Raw genomic sequence first — 20187 nt, 5'->3', positions numbered from 1 at the left:
TATATTGTAATTATTTTTTCAAAACATCAAAATAAGATTTTATTTATTGTCTTTACCCAATGCACTGACCATTAAAATTATTTTATACAGTAGCCACGTGACAACATATTTACTTTTTCATTTCACTCATTAATCTGTTTTCTTTTAAGAAGGAAATCTCACTAGATGTAAATACAAGGATATTTGTCTTGTTTTCAGATATAATGAAAAGTAGAGGGTGTTATGTTTATAATCAGATTTCGTGTCAGTCTTTTTGGGAGATACAGGGGGATTTCAGAAAGCACAGGTGATTAACCAGAGATAGGGAGCCTGCTTCTACTAAGCTGCTCTATCAGTTACTGGGATGAATTTTTCAGTAGTGTCATATATTTTTAATTTTAGGGGGATTTTCATTGGACTGATTGAAAATAATTTTAAAACTTGGGTAAAATATTGGCTACTTTGCCTCAGTTCCCTTACACAAATGAAAATTTAGGTTATTATACTGAGGTCTGAGCATCCAGGAAGTTCTTTTATACATTGACATATATAATTAACAATTGTTATTTTTTCTATGTTCTCTAGAATTTTCTTGTACAGTTTCACCTGTATACTGGATAAAGTTATTAAGCTGAGAGTTAAGAGGCAAGCTTCTTACCCTGGCCTTCATTGAATAATAATCTGACCTTGAGGATATTGAGTCTTTCTGGGCCCGGTTTCCTCATCTGTGAAATAATGAGTAGGACTAGGCCTTCTTAGAAGTTGCTTCCAATGTGAAGAGTCTAGACAAAATTCTATGATTATTTTGCCTTTTTAAGAGACTGGAATTTATGAATAATGAGAACATGATATTCTAATGTAGTGAATATTTAATTTATATTCAAAGAATGTAGGCGTAGAGTGTTGCATAACTTGAGGAAATTTTTCTTGTATCCTTAGTTCCCACTGATTTTAGGATCATTTTTCTTTTATGATAGGCTATTGTTATTTGATATCATTCATAGAGAGAATGTGAGTAAAAATGGCTTACAGATTAGGATATTTGGTAATTCTGAAGATGTTCCAGTACAGATAAAATCTAGATGGAGGATACCATTTCATATCTCAAAAGGCAGCTTCAGAGGTCTGTGCAAGGCTTGGAGTGCAGACCTGCATTTAAATCCTGGTTCTGTTGTCCAAGAGTTTTCATTCCTAGGATAACTCACCAAAATGTTCTGATTCTGAATTTTCTTGCTTCTAGAATAAGGATAATAGGATGTATATTTCACAGATATATCCTATTAACTGAGTTTAAATTAGATTGTGTGTGTGACTATACTTAACTTCAATTTTAACATTAAAAATGTCATCCTGGCCGGGCGCGGTGGCTCATGCCTATAATCCCAACACTTTGTGGGAGGCCGAGGCAGGTGGATTACAAGGTCGGGAGATGGAGACCATCCTGGCCAATACAGTAAAACCCCATCTCTACTAAAAAAATACAAAAAATTAGCCAGGCATGGTGGCACGTGCCTGTAGCCCCAGCAACTTGGAAGGCTGAGGCTGGATAATCGCTTGAACCTGGGAGGCAGAGGTTGCAGTGACCCAAGATTGCGCTACTGTACTCCAGCCTGGGTGACAGAGCGAGACTCCATCTAAAAAAAAAAAAAAAAAAAAAAAGTCATCCTTTAGTTCAAGTCAGCAAACCTTTGTTGGGAACCCAAGGTACCCTGCTTGGGAGAAGCGTATACCTACCTGGATAACAAGAATGTAAGGCATGATACAGGATAGTTGGTTGTAAATCAGAAAAATCTGAGTGTGATGTAGATGGAACAATGGATTTCAATAGGTGAGATTGTGCAAGACTGCCTAAGAAGGTAGAGTTGAGCAAGGCTTAAACAATTGGTAGGATTTTACCAGTGGGAGAAGGCGGGGAGAGAGAGCCAAGAGAGGCTTCTAAGCAGAAGGAAGAGTGCCATCAGCATTGGAGGGTTGAATATCTTAGTGGAACTTGGCTTCCCTTAGAAAGACAAACAAAGAAAAGTTATTCAGGAGGAAATCAGAGTATAGCATTGCTTTAAGAAGTAATGTTTAATTCCATTAGAAATTCATTCTACTTACATAAAGTGTTGGTTTACTCTAATGTCTTCTCAGAGATATCTACTTTCTTGGGTATGTGTATGTGTGTGTATAAATCAGATACTGTTGAAACATCTTTCAATTTCAAGCAGTATATAAATTCCTCTGCTAGTAAGAGAGGGTTGCACTCCTGGCTTTTGAACTGATTAAAGGAAGAAAGTTCTTAAAAGGGGTTAAACTATCTGAAGCATAGTCAGAAATCAATGGAAGGATTAGCATATTTAATCTTGGTTATTATCCCTTAAAATCATGCTATAACTTAATAAGTTTTCTTTAGAATTGATCCAGTGAATGTTTGACTTCAAGTGTTAATGTCTTTGAAGAATAAAGAAGTTATCAGGTTTTTCCTTTTATGTGCCTTCCATTTGGAAACAAGCCACTTTTTATAATGTTTCGTAATGTATTATTTAAAATAAAGTTGCTGTGAACTAGATTGCTTGTAGGCACATTGTATTTCTGGCTGCCAATAGGAAATGTTTTTCTCACAATTTGAGTGGGTTTTTTTTTTTAACATGTTAAGAATGCCTCTTTGGTTTGTGACCTCATTTGTTCATTTTTGGGGATGCTGAGATTGCCGGTCATATCACCTTCAAGGATCTGAGAAACAGTGGTCAATATCAGGGCTTTTATGTGAAGAGAAGATTAACTGGGTATAGAAATGAGAGGGAATATGACATATTTTAAAAACAAGATAAGAGTATAGTATCTAGAATTCTATTCCTGTCATTGTCATTAAGTCATCAGAACATTTTCAGAAAATTAAGACATCTTTCTTTTTTGGTTTATCCAAAAAAGAACATTTTTAATGAAAAGAGGATGATATTTAATGTTATTATGTTTGACCAAAGAATAGAACTTACTTTAAATACATTCTAGTTTAAAGGACTAATCTTTATTTGCTAAAACTTCATCCATGTGTATTTTACTTCAAGTTTTAAATAGAGTCCGCTAAAATTATGGACATGAGATTTTTATACATGAGCAATAATTTATCCCTTGTTATTTCTGTTCTGACTAGGAGGCCAACTGTAGTTGGTATATGATAGTAACAGATATTCCTGGAATGAATAAATGAAAAAAATCAAGGGCATAGAAATAAGCGTTGTCATTGAAAACAGTTGAAAGTTTGTCGGTCTCCCTCTACTCATTCTAATTTTATACTGTTTGGCCTCTGTCACTCACTAGCTTATGACTTTAAGCAACAACTGTGTGTAATATATATAATTTTTAGCTTTTCCAGTAAAATCTCTATCACAGTACCTGTCTCTCAGGTTAGTGAGGATTAAGTCAGGTACTGTTTTTATTTTATCAAAAATTTAAGGAAAGTGTACAGTGTAAATTTGGTATCTATTTCAAATTTCGGGTGCTTTTGAATATCTTTTCCTCCTTTTTTTTTTCTCTTGTAGTGAATTAGACACTACATTTAAAGGGATTGGGTGCACACAAGGTCACTAGATATAAAATTTTTCACTTTCAATAACATGGGATATGGTTATTTAATTAAGTGTTGTAATGTCTCTGAGAGCCTCCTCTGTTTCTGTATTTACAGAATTGTAGAATCATTAAGTCATCAAACCCCAAGGGGGTCTCAAGCATTTATCTAGCTCATTCTGCAGACAGGACTGGAGAAATGTTTATCAGCTGTCTCTTCTATCATATGATTATAAGAATTAAAAGTAAAGGCAAGAGGGGGTGCAAGAGAAATGGAGATGGTTAATGGGTACAAAAAAAAATAGAACGAATAAGACCTAGTATTTCCTAGCACAATGGGATGACTGTAGTAAAATATAGTTGTACATATTAAAATAACTCAAAGAGTATAATTGGATCGTTTGTAACACAAATAATAAATGCTCGAGGTGATGGATTCCCCATTTACCCCAATGTGATTATTATGCACTGCATGCCTCTATCAAAGTAACTCGTATAACCCATAAATATATATACCTACCAAATACCTACAAAAATTAAAAATTAAATACAGGGAGCCAGACATGGTGGCACATACCTGTAGTCCCAGCTACTTGGGAGGCCAAGGCAGGAGGATTGTTTGAGTCTAGGAGTTCCAAGCTGCAGTGAGCCATGATTGCGCCTGTGAATAGCTACTGTACTCCAGGCTGGGTGGGGAATAGAGAGAAACTTCCATCTCTTATTGGGGGGCGGGGAGGAGAAGGAAGATACTGACCCTCAGTGTAAATTGGTGAAAACTTTTCTAAAAGTAATGAGAGGAACCTTACATTTGTAATTTCCTAAATAAATACTTACTGGTAAAATGGATCCCTCTTTATTTTATAGTTAACCAGACTATGGGAGTGTCATGTGCTTTTTCCAGATATCTATATTTTAGCACCCCCTCCCATTCATCCATTTTAATTTCTTATAAACTTCATAGTTGGAGAAACTCCAACCAAAACTCCTGATTTTGACAGCATTTCATGTAATTTTACTCCTAACAATACACATCTGTTTCTTTCATATGTAGACATACTAATACACGCACATACAGTATTTGAAAAAAAGTTATGTAGGAAGGCTAATTATATGTTTCATCTAACCATAACACTTTCATGATTACATTCACAGAAAAAACTTTAACAAAATAAAAGTGAATAGCAACCGTCTCCTTGCTTAGTATTTTTTTTTTTACTGTTGAATTATCCTAACTGATGTGCAGTGAGGTTGCTCCAAATACTTATCTGTAGAAAAATAAATATTCAGTAGACAGAAAATTTGCCTTCTGAACACTTGCCTTCATTTTTGCATCTTCCATGGCATGTTTGACCAGGTCAGTAATGGGGCTCCTAGGGCCCAAAGTTCAGGTTTCCTTTCGTAGGAAGCAGGAGCTCTGCTTTGTTCTGTGGTCACATTGCATGGCTGACTCTGGCCAGTTGTCTTGCACCTGTCACTGGCCATCTATCCCCATGGGACAACTTTTACCATCCATCACCACCGCTAGAAAAACACTTCAAAGTGCATGCCTTCCTGTGGATGGGCTGGCTGCATCATCTCGGAATACAGGAAAGCATGTTATTACTGATTTAGAAAGTTACTACTTCTAAAAAGGTGGCACTTGGTTCCAGCCCCTCAGTGCCCATCAATTTCACCCGGTTCTTTGCAGCATATGGAGAGACTGGGACAGCCAGCATGGCTCCCCTTGAGCTCAGCATCAAGTCTTGTTGCCTTTTGCAATATCACTTTTTTATTTTATCACCTTCACTGCCTTTCCTTCTACAAAACAGTTGTATTTGTTTTGTCTTGTTCTCCTCTTTAAGATCCTGCCAGAGGGGCACATAGATGTCTCTGGATATGGGTTGATTTAATGAAATCAGAGTGGGCACAATCCATTTGCTATAGAGAAATGGCAGATTATGCTTTAAAATGAAGATAAACCATGAAGAATTTAAGAGAAACAGCATAGTGATTATACTCAAAGTGCTAAAGAAGTATTTAAGTATCACTTTTCAGGTCTCTTAGCAGTTAAGGTTTGTCAGTTGATTTTATTTATTTTTTAATCTAGCTCTAATTTGTCATGCCTCAAAGTGAAGTATATGTTTCTGATAATGCTACCATTTGGGGTATTTATTTCTGTGGGCAAATGCTATCATCATAAAGCACATTGGGGAAATACAAATTAAACATATTGGAAGGGGCTTATGTATGCTAATATGAAATGGTATTGTAATTTCTCCGAAATTCATGTTATGGGTACTTTAAGAAACAAACTTTCTAAAGAGATCTTCATTTTGTCAATTTATAACAAGCATTTTGAAGCCATAAAAAATCGCTAATGCAATGCCATGTACAGAATCATGAGTTAGATATTTGCCCTGGTAATCCATTCTGGATTAGTTTTGCATGAAGCAGAATGAGGGAAATAATTATTTTCTCTGCTGACAGGTAGTTGCCAAGTGTGACCAGCCCCAGCCCCACTTCTTCCCAGGAATTCTAAAAGTACATACTCTATTTTTTACAGAATGTAGTTAATGGTGTTTTTTACAGAATGTAGTTAATGGCAGCAAGTGGGTAGAAGAGGGGAGCTAGAATGGAGCTCACTGAAGCAAACTCAACAAAGGCCAAGAAGGAAAGCTGGTGAGGACCCTGAGGGAAAATGTCTCCAGCCTAGTGTCAACAAGTTCTGTCTCTACATGGCTGTGTCTTTTGGGAAATCATGCTGGACCAAACAGAGCAGAAGATTTATGAATTGAGATTAACCACTTTCTGGGGTCTCCCTGTGGGTATCTCATAAATACTCATTTATGCCTTTTATAGTGTTCTATCTTTTCTTTGACTTACTCTCCCCATTGCTGGTTTCCATACCAATCTAGTCTTCAGATACCTTCCTGCTGCTTCCTTTCTCCCCACATTTGAAATTCAGCGAACCATTATATATTGATGTAAAGTTCCAGACGCCTATTGTGCATGCAATAGCTAGGGCCAGGGAAGGATTAAATACAAGATTGTATATATGAAAGTACCATGTTCATTTTATTAATAAAAATATACCACTGTCATTTGTTACTGCTAATGACAATAATGTGTCATTATGATGTAATAACAATAGCAAAGACAGGGTGGGGAAGCTATTTTCTTCCCACGATTCGATTTTCTTCTTTGAAGAGGTAGTAATTCGGTTGTACACACTTAATATTGAAGCACATCCCAACCCAAGAACTAAGTAACTATTATTATTACGCATCCCCTTCCCACACTAAGGGATTTTTAAGCTGAAACCGCAAGTGTACAAAGGCTCAGAGGTGAGAGACACAGCAAGAATCTCAGCTGGGGTTTGTGGGGCTATGGGATTTGAGGGAGTGTGGTGGAGAGGAAGAGGTAGAGGTGACTGGCATTGTGTGGAGAGAGAGGGGTCCACCACCCTCACAACGGCATCAGGAGAAGTGATGAAGTGATGCATCTGAGAGACATTTAGGAGGAATCAATAGGGAGATATGGAACTGATGGATGGTGGGGCCCAAGGGAGGGGAAGAAGTTTAAGATGATATATGGGGACGAGTTTTGTGCACCTGGGCAGGTTGTAGAGGAAATACAGCAGGAGGGCGGATGTGAAAGACGGTTGCTCTGGTGCATCTCTGGGTGAAAGGATAGCAGGTAACTTGCAGAAATCCCCCTTGACTTTTTTTTTTTTTTTTTTTTGAAAGGGAGAATGTATTTCTTTTTGAAGAAGTTTACATTGAACCTAGGAAAAACACAGGTTTTCAATGTTTTTTTTTTTTTAATTGGATTTCTTCCTCAAAGACTGTTCTAGTTCCCCCTTCACTGTCACTGAAGTAATGCTGAGCATAAATCTTTCTTGAATAATGACAAATTTTTGTGTAGTTCTATATTTAGAAGGTATATTACACTTGCCTTTGTGATTTTATGGATATTAGGTTGGGATTGTGGTTAAGCTAATGAACTGAAGAACTCAATCTGATGGTCTCATCATTCAATCCAGCAGCCTGTCTTAAATTTCAGGCTAATATCTATGTTTATACATGATTGCTTAGCTAGAATTCTTTAGGTATGATAACGTTGTTCATATTCAACCCAAGCTGAATTTTAATACCGTGACTTTTTAAAGTTCATTTAAATATACCTTTAAACTTTTTAATCTTTTATGATTTTCACTTAAATTATGGCATTGTTGATTTAACATTATGATTGTATTTATATAATATGACATAGACCGATAGAGCAATTATCGTATGCCAAAAGTATATGTATAATATTTGGGTTGCTATATTGGCTCAAGCAATTGCATTCGTTGAAACCACCTATTAATTTTGGGGCAGCTTTTGAAATGTAGCAAAGCACACAATCTCATGACAAATCCACTTTATTATGTATTTTGTTTCTTTTGGACAGTGCCTCAAATGTAGAGGTACTGAAACCTTTTTGTGTTTTTCAGATGACATGAACACTTGTTTAAATGGGCAAACCTAGAAGTGATAAAATGCAGTTCTGGGTTTATAGAGTGTAACCCACCTCTTTCTGCCTTTATGAGGGATGTTTCTTACTTATTAAAATAGCATACAGGCTTAGCATACCCCATGGAAAATAAGCAAACCTTTATAAATCATAGGAGTGAAGTAGTTTTTTTGTAGGTTGGTGTTATTGAAGTCATGTTGCCAGTGTAATTATACATCTAGCTATTCTCTTATGAACAAAATCTTAATATAGTACAAGGTCATGTTATTGTTATGATAGCCTAGTAAATTAATTTCTGCTATGATTCTTGCCTGGGTTTTTTTGGGGGGGTAATTTTAGCTTTTGATATTCAGGATGGAGAGTAGTCCCTCTGGATTTAAGTATGTGGGGAAAGAGAAAATAAAGCAGAATTTTTGATTATTTGACAGGTCTTATTTTTGCTTCGTATGCAAGGATTTTGAATGATGAGAGAATAGAGACATGTTGTTTCATTTTGTGTGAATTTATCAATTTGGACTTTGTTGAATTGGTACTTGTGTCTTGAAATTTATAAGTGAATTCTAGAGCCAATTATTTTTTCCCTTCTAGAATATCTTAGTATTCTTTTTTAAAAGTGCTGAGTACTTTTTAAAAAGTATTCTTTTTTAAAAGTACTTTTTAGAAAGTATTCTTTTTTAAAAGTACTTTTTAGAAAGTATTCTTTTTTAAAAGTACTTTTTAGAAAGTATTCTTTTTTAAAAGTACTTTTTAGAAAGTATTCTTTTTTAAAAGTAACTGAAATTGCCTTAGAAATTCTTAGACATTCCAGTCATACAGTTGATGAAGAATTACTAAATTTCCCTTTAGTGCACAGTGTGGAGAGTGGGCATGTAGACCAACTGAAATTCATAATGGTCAGCCTTATCATTAGGAGAAGAAAGAACTCACCTGTGTGTGCATTAGATTGTCCCTTCTGCATTTTCCAGGAGCTTCTCATATTTGTCAAATCATGTCTTTATATTTCAGGTTCAGAAACTGTGTTCTCTGTATCTGCAAGGAGTGAATTTGGGGTTGCTTTGAAGTCTCCTGACATGGGGTACCTTGGTACGCTTGGTAGAGCTATGACAGGTTCTACTGAAGCCAGGGAGCAAGCCATGACTGCACAACATTCTTGGAGGGAAGGTCCCAAGGAAAAGGATTTGGGGAAAGGCATGGAAACAAATATATCTTTCTTCATAATTGTTAATATCCTTGTATGTGGATACACCTGCTTTGTTATTTTGTTTGATTTGGAAACCAAAGTAAATTTGTCTAACATTATATATTTTCAACAGATTAGGTGTTTATAACTCCATACTTCCTGAAATCTTTCTAGAAATTTATACAAAGATTTGGAATATTAAGATTGGCAGAAGTTGGGAAATAAAAGGTTTGAATTTATGAGATGTACAGTTTTCTGGGGTTTTTTTGTTAGATTTTTAGATTTTGATATTAAGGATAACTTTTGTTATACATTGAAATACTTAAAAAATTTCTGTGGCTGTCTTATAAATTGGTGAGCTTTGTTGGGAGAGTTGACAAGAGTCTTAGTGAGGTCAGTGCCTAGAATTTCCGGGAGTTTGTGAGCTTGGATGGGAAAAAGTTATACTTGTATTTTCACTAATATCTGATTGAAATTTATCATTTCCCTTAATTATGAATGTAGGCAAAAAAATTAATAACAAGAAAAACTGTGACTTTGCTGCTAATAGAAAGTATAGATATTTTCATATCACATGGTTGTAGAGATCTCAAAATATTTAAGTTCATCACTACTGTAAATTACAGTATTTATTAATTACAGCTGGATCTTGTTATTTCCCACACTAATAAAGCAGCATATTACTGTATCACATTTTAAAATATTTTGATAACTGTCAATCTGATTGATTTCTCAGTAATCTAGTTATGATACTTAAGAAACATAATTTGATAAAGGTTATGTAGACTTTATCAGGCTGCCAAAAGATCCGTGGCACTAAAAAAGGTTAAGAAATTCTGGGTAGGGGAACCAAGGAAATGAGTATTCTAGAGCTGGTTTTACCAGTACAGGTTGAGTATCCCTTATCTGAAAATTTGAAATCTGAAATGCTCCAAAATGCAAGACTTTTTAAGCCCTGATATAATGTCACAAGTGGAAAATTTCACAGCTGACCTCATGTGAGAGGTCACAGTCAAAATGCAGGTCCCCAACACAGTATATTCAGCATCCCCAAGGGAAGAAAGGCTTTCCTAGCCCCCTTCAACTGTGATGTATCTTTTCTGCACATGCCAGATATGTGTCTCATATTTTTTATTGTTAAGTACTTACATGGAAATAAGTGTTAAGAAAAGGATTGCTTATTGGTAGCATATAGATTTAGAGTCAGGAATGATGGTGATTTCAAACAACCACAGATTGTCCACATGGGTGGCTGGCCAGGATAGTGACACCTTTGCTTTCTAATGGATTAGTGTACGTTATTTTGTTTCATGCACAAAATTATTAAAAATATTGTGTAAAATTAGCTTCAGGCTCTGTGTATAAGGTGTATATGAAACATAAATGAATTTCATGTTTAGACTTGGGTCCCATCCCCAGTATATCTCATTATGTTTGTGCCAGTATTCCAAAAAAAAAAAAAAACCCAAAGCCAAAACACTTCTGGTCCCGAGCAATTTGCATAAGGGATACTCAACCAGTCATCTCACTGTGTGACCTTGGACAGTCAGGCCATATGGCACATTGTGCCACATGATGACTACACCCATCAACATAGGAAAGTATTATAAAGATAAAACAAAGGAAATAGCTTTGAAAAATTTTAGTATTATGCATGCAGAAGATGTTATTAAATGGAATTGTTTTTTGCCTTTGTAAGGACCTAACACATATTGTTAAGGATTGTTAAGAGGCATCTAATATGAATTCTGCATTCACTCTACAATTTCAGAGAGTAGCTCAGTATCATTACTCTTTATAGGGAACTGCTACGGGAACAAGCCAATTCCAATATAGTTCCAGAAACATTACCATTCATGGAAGCAAAGAAGATTACTTTTCTCTAAATATTTCTTCTAAAATTGATTCCTGTAATCTCCAATTCTGTAATCCAAACTGACGGCTTCAGTGCTCCCTAAAGCAGTGTGTCAGTCAGGCAAAGCATGGGAGAAAAGCGCATGTTTCATTTCCAACACACTGAAGCGTAGTAGTATGGCGAAGCTCCTCAAGTTATTTAAAGGTATTAATCAAGAAATATAAGAAATGGCAGGAGGGAAGAACATACTGAGCGCTATGTATGGTGTTTTACAAAAATGTAGTTTTCATTACAATCTTATATAGATCATAAATACTATGGTGCTTAACAGATAAGTAAACTAAAATTGGTAGGCAGTTTACTAAATGGTCATCTTACCCAGAAGTTATGAAACTTAGATTCAAATTCAAGACTAATTGTAAGGGCATATGTTTGAAATAAAATGTAATTACTGAGTAAAATTAGGTATTAATTTTGAAATGTGAGATCTTTAGAATTTTCTATCTGTAACACACAATTTTCCATTGATATGAGAGACTGAATACAGTTTGAGCAGAAGAGTATTTTTACCCCTTTGAAATGATAGGTGAGACTTGATGTAGAGATATATGAAAAGTCGGCTGGGCGCGGTGGCTCACGCCTGTAATCCCAGCACTTTGGGAGGCCAAGGCGGGTGGATCACAAGGTCAGGAGATCGAGACCATCCTGGCTAACACAGTTAAACCCCGTCTCTACTAAAAATACAAAACATTAGCTGGGCGTGGTGGTGGGCACCTGTAGTCCCAGCTACTCGGGAGGCTGAGGCAGGAGAATGGCATGAACCCAGGAGGCGGAGCTTGCAGTGAGCTGAGATAGCGCCACTGCAATCTGGCCTGGGCCAAAGAGCGACACTCCGTCTCAAAAAAAAAAAAAAAAAAAAAGAGATCTATGAGAAGTCTAGACTTTAATGGTTACGAGTAGTGCTGTAATTTCATGTAAAAAATCCTGTCCCCGATGCCTGTGACTTTGATACATAAATATATTTTGAAGTCTGTGAAGTGAATAATTGACTGAAAAATGGAAGGAAGGTGTGTTCTGACAGGTCCAAATTCTGACTAGAAAGAAAACAGGACTTTGACTTGGGATATTTAAAATCTCTCTGCTTTTCAGACAACGCCAACAGCCCTGAAGAGATCACTAAAAGCAGAAAAGAATACAAAAGCAATATGTTGTAGGAAAAGTAAATTTGTACTCTTGATTAGCCCCTCATGGTCACCCAGGGCTTCGGCATCTGTCATTTCACGTATTGTCCTTACTCACAGGAACTCTGAGGTGTGGTGGTTTAAAGCAGTGTCCTCTCCACTTTATGGATGGAGCACAGGAAGGCAAGGCAACGTTGTCACCTTTATAGATGACACTCACTGCTAGGTCTTCTGATTCAAAATCTAACCACTTTTCAACCGCATCCCGTTATAGTTGTGTAGTATGGGAGAAAGAGAAATGGAATAAATGAAAAGTGGTTGAACGGAATGTAGAAAGATGTCATAACGGAAACACCATGAGAGCCATAGAGGAGGGCCTAAGTCGCTCTTCCTACAATTCCCTGCTTAAGTCAGCCCTTCCCTCTCTCCTTTACCCACCCCTCTGCAGTCACGTTTTCCTATTATAGATTCTCTCTCATATACTCCACAGCAGTTATTACAATTGTAATTATTTACATGGGGAATTTTTTGGTTGAATGGCTCTGTCTTCTTTGAGTCTAGATTGTAAATTCCATAGCAATGGGAACTGTGCCCATTTTCTTCACTGCTGTATAGTCTCGGCACACAGTCCCTATAACTCTGTAACTTTTGAGCAGATGAAAGCGGGAGTAAATATGTACAATTCCATAAGTGAATGGAAATAATAGAACAGCCAATGTGAAGGTAAAGGCTCAGACTTCAAAAAATTTCATTTTTAAAATTGTTAATTTTTAAATTTTAAAGTTTTAAAATTTTTAAATTGACAAATAATTGTACTTATTCATGAGGTACATAGTGACATTGTAATACATATATAGTGATCAGATCAAGGTAATTAATATATTCATCATCCCAAACATTTATCATTTTTTGTGTTGGGAGCATTCAGTATCCTCCTTCTATATGAAACTGTATAATACAGTATCATTAACTGTAGTCATCCTAAAATGGTACAGAACACTAGAACTTATTTCTCTTACCTAAAAGGAAATAATGCAAACAGCCTGAAATCTTGGGATATGCCACATGTCTTGAATTTTCTAGGAAACCTGTATATTAAATTTTAGGGGCTGGGTGTGGTGGCTCACGCCCATAATCCCAGCACTTTGGGTGGCCTGAGGCCTGTGGATCACTTGAGGTAAGGAATTTGAGACCAGCCTGGCCAACATGGTGAACCCCCATCTCTACTAAAAATACAAAAGTTAGCTGGGCATGGTGGTGTGCACCTGTGGTCCCAGCTACCTGGGAGGCTGAGGCAGGAGAATTGCTTGAACCTGGGAGGCAGAGGTTGCAGTAAGCCAAGATCGTGCCACTGCACTCCAGCCTTGGTGATAGGAGTGAAACTCTGTCTCAAAAACAAAAACAATAACAACAACAACAACAACAACAAAACTTTAGGGTAGTTATCTGGTTATGTCCCTCAATTTTTGGTTCAGAAAATATGGTTACCTATACCTCAGTAACCATTAAAAGTAAGGTACACCTTGTAAGAATGGAAGGAGAAGGGAGGACCCTGAAGGCTGTGAAACTCTGTGATAGTCCCGGATCAGGTGGTATTAACTCCAGTTTAACAGCTGGAGAGATGGTGGACCAGAGAGATTTAACTTGTCCAGGATTCAGATAATAAGGTGTCAGAGTTGAGATTAAAACCAGAGCCCACAATTTCCTATTAATGACATAATGTTGGAGGAGAATGGAAAAGGACAATCTCAGAGGCCCCTAAGGGCAGTATCTTACAGAGCTACTTCTGGGCAAGGTTCAATCTGGCACTCTCATTCTTTGGCTTCTTCAAAGTCCTGTCTAATGATGATGTTGGCAATAATTACTGAGACATTGACAGAATGTTAAATTATATTACATTTAAGAAAGAAAAGAATATCATAGCCTAGAGATTTTTATTCAAAGTGATTAAAGGTTTAGCATTTTAATTCTGATGTTGAGGATTCTTATGTCTAAATTGATTCTGGGTAACTGATGTGGGCTGTCAATTTAGAGATTCTCTATTTTTATTTAAAATTTATACTGGATGTGTAATTTTTGCATTTTTAAAAATCCTCAACTTCTGCTGGAAGGTTATCTGAAAACAAACACTTCACTGTTTTTATTTAGCAGAGATTCATTATCAGGCGCTAGAATACACCATAATTAATACATGGTCTTTGTCTTGCTGGAGCTTACAATCTAGTGGGGGAAAAAACACAAAGATAATTACAATTCAGGGTGTTAATGTTGCAAGGGTCCTTGGGTGGCATCCTGAGGAGGCAGTCTATGAGGGTGACAGCTGTGGCCAGTCATACACTTTATTATCGTGGAACCCCAGACTTCATGGGTGTAACATGTAACTCACCATTACTGTTTCTTGCCAACCCATACTTAATATTGTGTTATAAGTGATGTTAGCATTATATAATTAAGATGAACACTTACCTGAAAGCATCTATTAAAATACCTGGCATATAGGATTTACAGATTTTTAATTAATTCTCTCATAAACCGAGTTAATTACTCTGTGAATTGGAAAAATTTCAGTCAGAATCAAAATATTTCAAACTGATTCAAATTATGATTCTTTTTATAATCCAAACACATCCTAAATCCAATAGGGATGATATTAATATGTCAGATACTTATAACTTTTTTTAAAGGTTCTTAAGGGAAAAATGGGTTTGTTACTGAAGAATATATACTAATATAGTTTTTGTGATGCTTTTGGCTGAGTTGTTTGTTTTGCCTATAAGCACTTTAGCTTTACTGTAAGAGCCTTTAATACACAGAGCATAGAGTAGGAAAGTAATGAGCACACTGAAGGCAGTTACACAGTGTATAGATCTTGGACTATGTTGCTATGATCCACTTTTAGTTGGAGCTTTTTTGTTTTGTTTAAAGAAGAAAGCAGAAAGCACATAGTGTCATGTAGGACAAAGAACATGTATACAGCATGCTTATGTATATATAAATTAATAATGTCAATTATATTATTTTTCCAAAGTTCTCTACAGTGCTTGATGCTAAATAAGCAAAATGATAAGAAAGTATAAAGTAGGGGCAGATGAGCAATGTATTTATTTGTATTGCCAAGATTTTCTAAATGGCTTAGGATATCCCTTTTATGTTTTTGTACTTGAGCAGTCTTGCTATAGAAAATTCCATTTCTTCTTAGCCACTCTTACTAAGAAATTCCTTTCACTTTGTTCTGCTACCTTTTCTTCCTGTTTAGAAGGAAACAAAGCAAACCCCGGGGTTGCTCCTCCACCACTATGCACCAATTCCTTATTTGCACCTATTCCTGCCTTATTTTCTCATCCTGAATGCTCACCTGGCTCCAGCCTCTGTAATTACATGGGATAAGCTGATCGTGTGTAAAGATTTAGCTCTCCCGTACATTACATTGCCATTCTTAAGGTTTATAAATTATCAGCTTGGAGGTTTCTGTGAGCCTCTTGAAATGACACGTAACATTCTGTATACATACTACATGGGAGAGTCTGGGTACACAGCTTGCACGTGTTTCTCAAAGGGGTCTGGGACACCATAAAATATGGAGAAAGTGGGAGGTGACTCTTAGATTTCCACCTGTACCACCATAGCCCCTTTTTTAAAAGAACAAAACTCTTTAAACTCTGATACTTGGACAGCAGTGAAAGATGTACTGATGACTAGTTTATTTTGGCACATATAAAATTTATTGATATTCATTTGTTTATCCCTTAGTTTCGTAGATATATCTGCCATTTGTGAACGGTAAAACCAAAGGTCACTAGAATCCTTTGTTGTGGGGAAGGTATAGATCGTACATCTAACCCAAGTGGATGTGTATCACCTATATGATGATAAAAATCCTAACTTCTATCAGGAACATGTAAGAACTATGTGGTCTGATACATTCTAAAAATTACATCTAGGTTACAAAATGTTCAAATTATTAGCTTTCTTTTTTTTCCCCCTTTAAAAACCCATGGTGAGGGCAAGGTAGAGGAAATAAACACATTTGGTCAAATGTTGGGTGTAGTTCTAAGGAAGCCAACTTATAATCTTTTCAGATGATATTTAAGTTGAATGGATCAGAAAATAAAAAAAAGAGAGAGGACTATATAGGGAAGTTGGACCAAAATCATAGATTAGCAGAAGCATTTCAATGATCAGTTCATTCAAGCATGAATTTTTTTCTTTTTACAGCTCTCTCCTGGTAAATGATCTGAATGAATGATGCTTGAAAAATGATTCTTGCACTCTGTGTGTGTGTGTGTGCGTGTGTGTAAATTGTGGTTTAGCTTATTTTATGTGATCCACTTAGTGTTTTTGTAGATGTTTTCTTTTTCTAAGATCAAACTTGGCTAATGGAAATACTCTTCTTGGTATGTTATTACTGTGTTTTAAGGAAATTACAAATTAAAAATTAACTTATTAGCCAGGTATTCTAATGGATTAATTATAAGCATAGCTATAAGTGTGTTGAAAATGCAAGCCTTTTTTTTCTTGAGATTCTAAGACTACTACTTTTAAAACCTCAGTGATTAAACAGTTTCATATAATTTAAATTTAGCAAAAAAGAACGGAGATATGGCATTTTTTTATTTTTATTTTTTTATTATACTTTAAGTTCTGGGTACATGTGCACATTGTGCAGGTTAGTTACATATGTATACATGTGCCATGCTGGTGCGCTGCATCCACTAACTCGTCATCTAGCATTAGGTATATCTCCCAATGCTACCCCTCCCCCCTCCCCCCACCCCACCACAGTCCCCAGAGTGTGATATTCCCCTTCCTGTGTCCATGTGATCTCATTGTTCAATTCCCACCTATGAGTGAGAATATGCGGTGTTTGGTTTTTTGTTCTTGCGATAGTTGACTGAGAATGATGATTTCCAATTTCATCCATGTCCCTACAAAGGACATGAACTCATCATTTTTTATGGCTGCATAGTATTCCGTGGTGTATATGTGCCACATTTTCTTAATCCAGTCTATCATTGTTGGACATTTGGGTTGGTTCCAAGTTTTTGCTATTGTGAATAATACCGCAATAAACATACATGTGCATGTGTCTTTATAGCAGCATAATTTATAGTCCTTTGGGTATATACCCAGTAATGGGATGGCTGGGTCAAATGGTATTTCCAGTTCTAGATCCCTGAGGAATCGCCACACTGACTTCCACAATGGTGAGATACGGCATTTTAATAAGGGATTTACCTTGTGTTAGGAACACGTAGTTAAGTAAATATAGTCCTTTGAAAGAAGATATTTTCAGTGCATTTTCACAATTTAAAGATATTTGTATTTTTTTCGTCTTACAACAGCATAAATCAAAAGGTAAGAACTTCTATTCCTGATGTTTATTCATTTTTTTTAACCCTCCTCATCAAACCTTTGCCTTGCTTTTAACATTGCCAGGAACTAAAGTGGCTGACATCTCTGTTGCACTTTCTTTTAAAATGTCAACTGAAAAGGAAAAGATATAATGGAGATTGATAAACAGAAAAATCAATATAATATGGTATTATTTAGCAGAAATAATTAATGTTAAATGAAGGCCTTTGGCGGAGGCTTTGTTGTATGTAACATAAAAGCTTGTCATGTTGGTATTTTCCTAGATTCTTCTAGGAAGAAGTTTAAAAGTTTTCGATATCACAGAAATGTATTATATTTGGAGGAATATGTGTATGCATTATATTTGCATAACTGAAGTTATGACTTGGGGGAGACTTCCATGTTATATTTACCATATTAAAAGAGATGTATAGTCTAGTCATTTCATAGTGTGCTGAATTTATATTGAGAGATATACCTTATGTAAAGGAATCTGATTCTCTGACTACAGAGGATGATAATGATGAGGATAACACTAAAAAGCATAGGTACTCTTTTCAGTAGAATAAATGAGTTTGTCTTGGATTATACTAACACTTTTACTACAGAAATGAATGGATTCTAATTTTAAAGGTTTGTAAATGAAGACTTAACAATCATTTTTGTAAGCTCATTATAAAATAAAAGAACATGTATTTTTTGATTCAAAAGTATTTGCTAAGGATTTTCCTCCACATGTGCCAGATCAGCCTTGGAACACACACCCCACCATTCCTTCCATTATCTACCATGAGATTATAGGTTTTTAGAGTATTTATGTATATATAACATTTTGATTCAGAATGTTCAACCTATATGAAATTGTCACTGAAGGTTTATCAATCCCTCCCCCATAATAGCAGGTGTTCCTATGAGGACTCTGTAGTACTGTGCCTTCTAGATTGCAAACAAAAAGCATCCCGTAACACACACACACACACACACACACACACACACACAGTCATGCTTAGTGTGTGCTTTTGTTCATTGAAAATATAAGCATATGTGAGAAAGGCTCCTTTACCACAGACTGTTTGAATGACTATTTCATTTTATCTCTGATTTCTTGCATCAGAGAGTTGTGGGAAAGTGAATTTTTATTTTAGTAACAAGACTTATTTTTATGTACACACACATACATAGGCTACTGAGATAGCATTTTTGTAAATTAGTCCGCCCTTGGGATATGTACCATATACATTAGGCTACTTTAAGAAGCTGTCTTTTTGATTGTGAAAAATAATTTCATAGGTTTATATGGTTCCTAAGTGTTCCTTTAGCAAATTCCAACTTACAGTAGTTTTATATGAAGCTCCCGATACGTTTACATGTAGAAAATTGTGGCTTAATACAGTATAGCGTAGATGTGACACCTTTATGAATGGCACTACAGAAAAACGTCACTTTTTTCTCCCCCAGATGTCTATTTCACAGATGTCTGTCTTCTTCAAATGAGAAGTTGCTGATTGTACATTCATATAGTTTTCTTCCAATTTATATAACGTGCATGTAGAGGCACACGCAGAATGTGATGGAACTAGCAACATCATTTGTACATTGACAACAGATTTTAGTTTTCATCAGTATTTTAAGTTCATCAAATTACTTTTTAGTACCTTGAATAACATTTTCTCAAATATGCAGAGATCATACTTTATTACAGCAATGTGGCTTTCTTTGATTAATATAACATATAAAATGTTTTTTAAATTTGTCTCTTTTCATTCCCTTGCATAATGAGAGTTTTATTCTGTAGATCTGAAGTTTACATGTGAAAATTATGTGATTTTTCACATTCAAGATCTTGATTGATAGTGGCACTCAGTAAACACTTGCCACTTGTTAGGTACTAGTCTGAGAACTTCATGCACATGACTGATTTAATACTCACTAAGCTAATGTGGCGGGTGCTAGCCCTGTTCTCATTTTAAAAACAAGGAAATGACAGGCCCAGAAAGGTTAAGTAATTTGGCCAGGGTCAGGTAGCAGGTCCAGGATGTGTTCTACAAAACCGAAACTTTGCTTTTCCTCTTTAGATTTCTGACAAGAAACCTATTTATGCGAAGTGTTATTGTTAACATTGTTTTTGAGCTTTGTTAGTAGATAACTTGCCAGTATCCTCCCAGTGATCATAGTGGACCTCCTAGCTTTAGCTCAGTTTCGGTGACATTTGTTGTTTGCTAATGATAAACAACTGACGGGATGGCCCTGCCCTTCCTGTAGGGGATGAGAGCTGCTTCAGATGCCAGAGCATCCAGTGAGAGAGGGGTGCTGGCTTTGTTCCCAGGTGCCCCAGGAGTACAGAGGTGGCACTGCCTGGGAAATTCAGGAAGGCTTTCTTCTGGATGTTATACCAGGATTGAAGTTAAGCAGTCAGCTGTCTGAAAAGAATCAGTGTGGGAGTGGGGTAGAGGGTTCAGAGTGGGAGTAGGGTAGCGGCTTCTGGGCAAAAGAGAGACTGAGCAAAGATGGAGAGGCAGAAACATTATGATAAATGCAAGGCCGTTAAGTATATGTTGGTGCTTATGTGTCAGATTTTCTTTGAAGCATTCTATTCC

General features: G+C 36.1%; 1 protein-coding gene and 1 long non-coding RNA gene across 6 annotated transcripts in view; both read left to right on the top strand.

Moving 5' to 3' along the window:
* The window catches only part of NR3C2 (nuclear receptor subfamily 3 group C member 2), a 366173-nt gene that overhangs the window by 70086 nt on the left and 275900 nt on the right, over nucleotides 1-20187 (top strand). The window lies entirely within an intron of this gene.
* On the top strand, nucleotides 6635-9441 carry LOC107974023 (uncharacterized). The gene is made up of 2 exons (XR_001716590.3): nucleotides 6635-6851; nucleotides 9028-9441. It is a non-coding gene; the product is annotated as an uncharacterized LOC107974023 (long non-coding RNA).

The sequence above is a fragment of the Pan troglodytes genome, chromosome 3, assembly GCF_028858775.2.
Source record: "Pan troglodytes isolate AG18354 chromosome 3, NHGRI_mPanTro3-v2.0_pri, whole genome shotgun sequence".
NCBI lineage: Eukaryota > Metazoa > Chordata > Mammalia > Primates > Hominidae > Pan > Pan troglodytes.
Note: the sequence above shows the minus strand (reverse complement) of the source record. Positions and strands in the feature narration are given on the sequence as shown.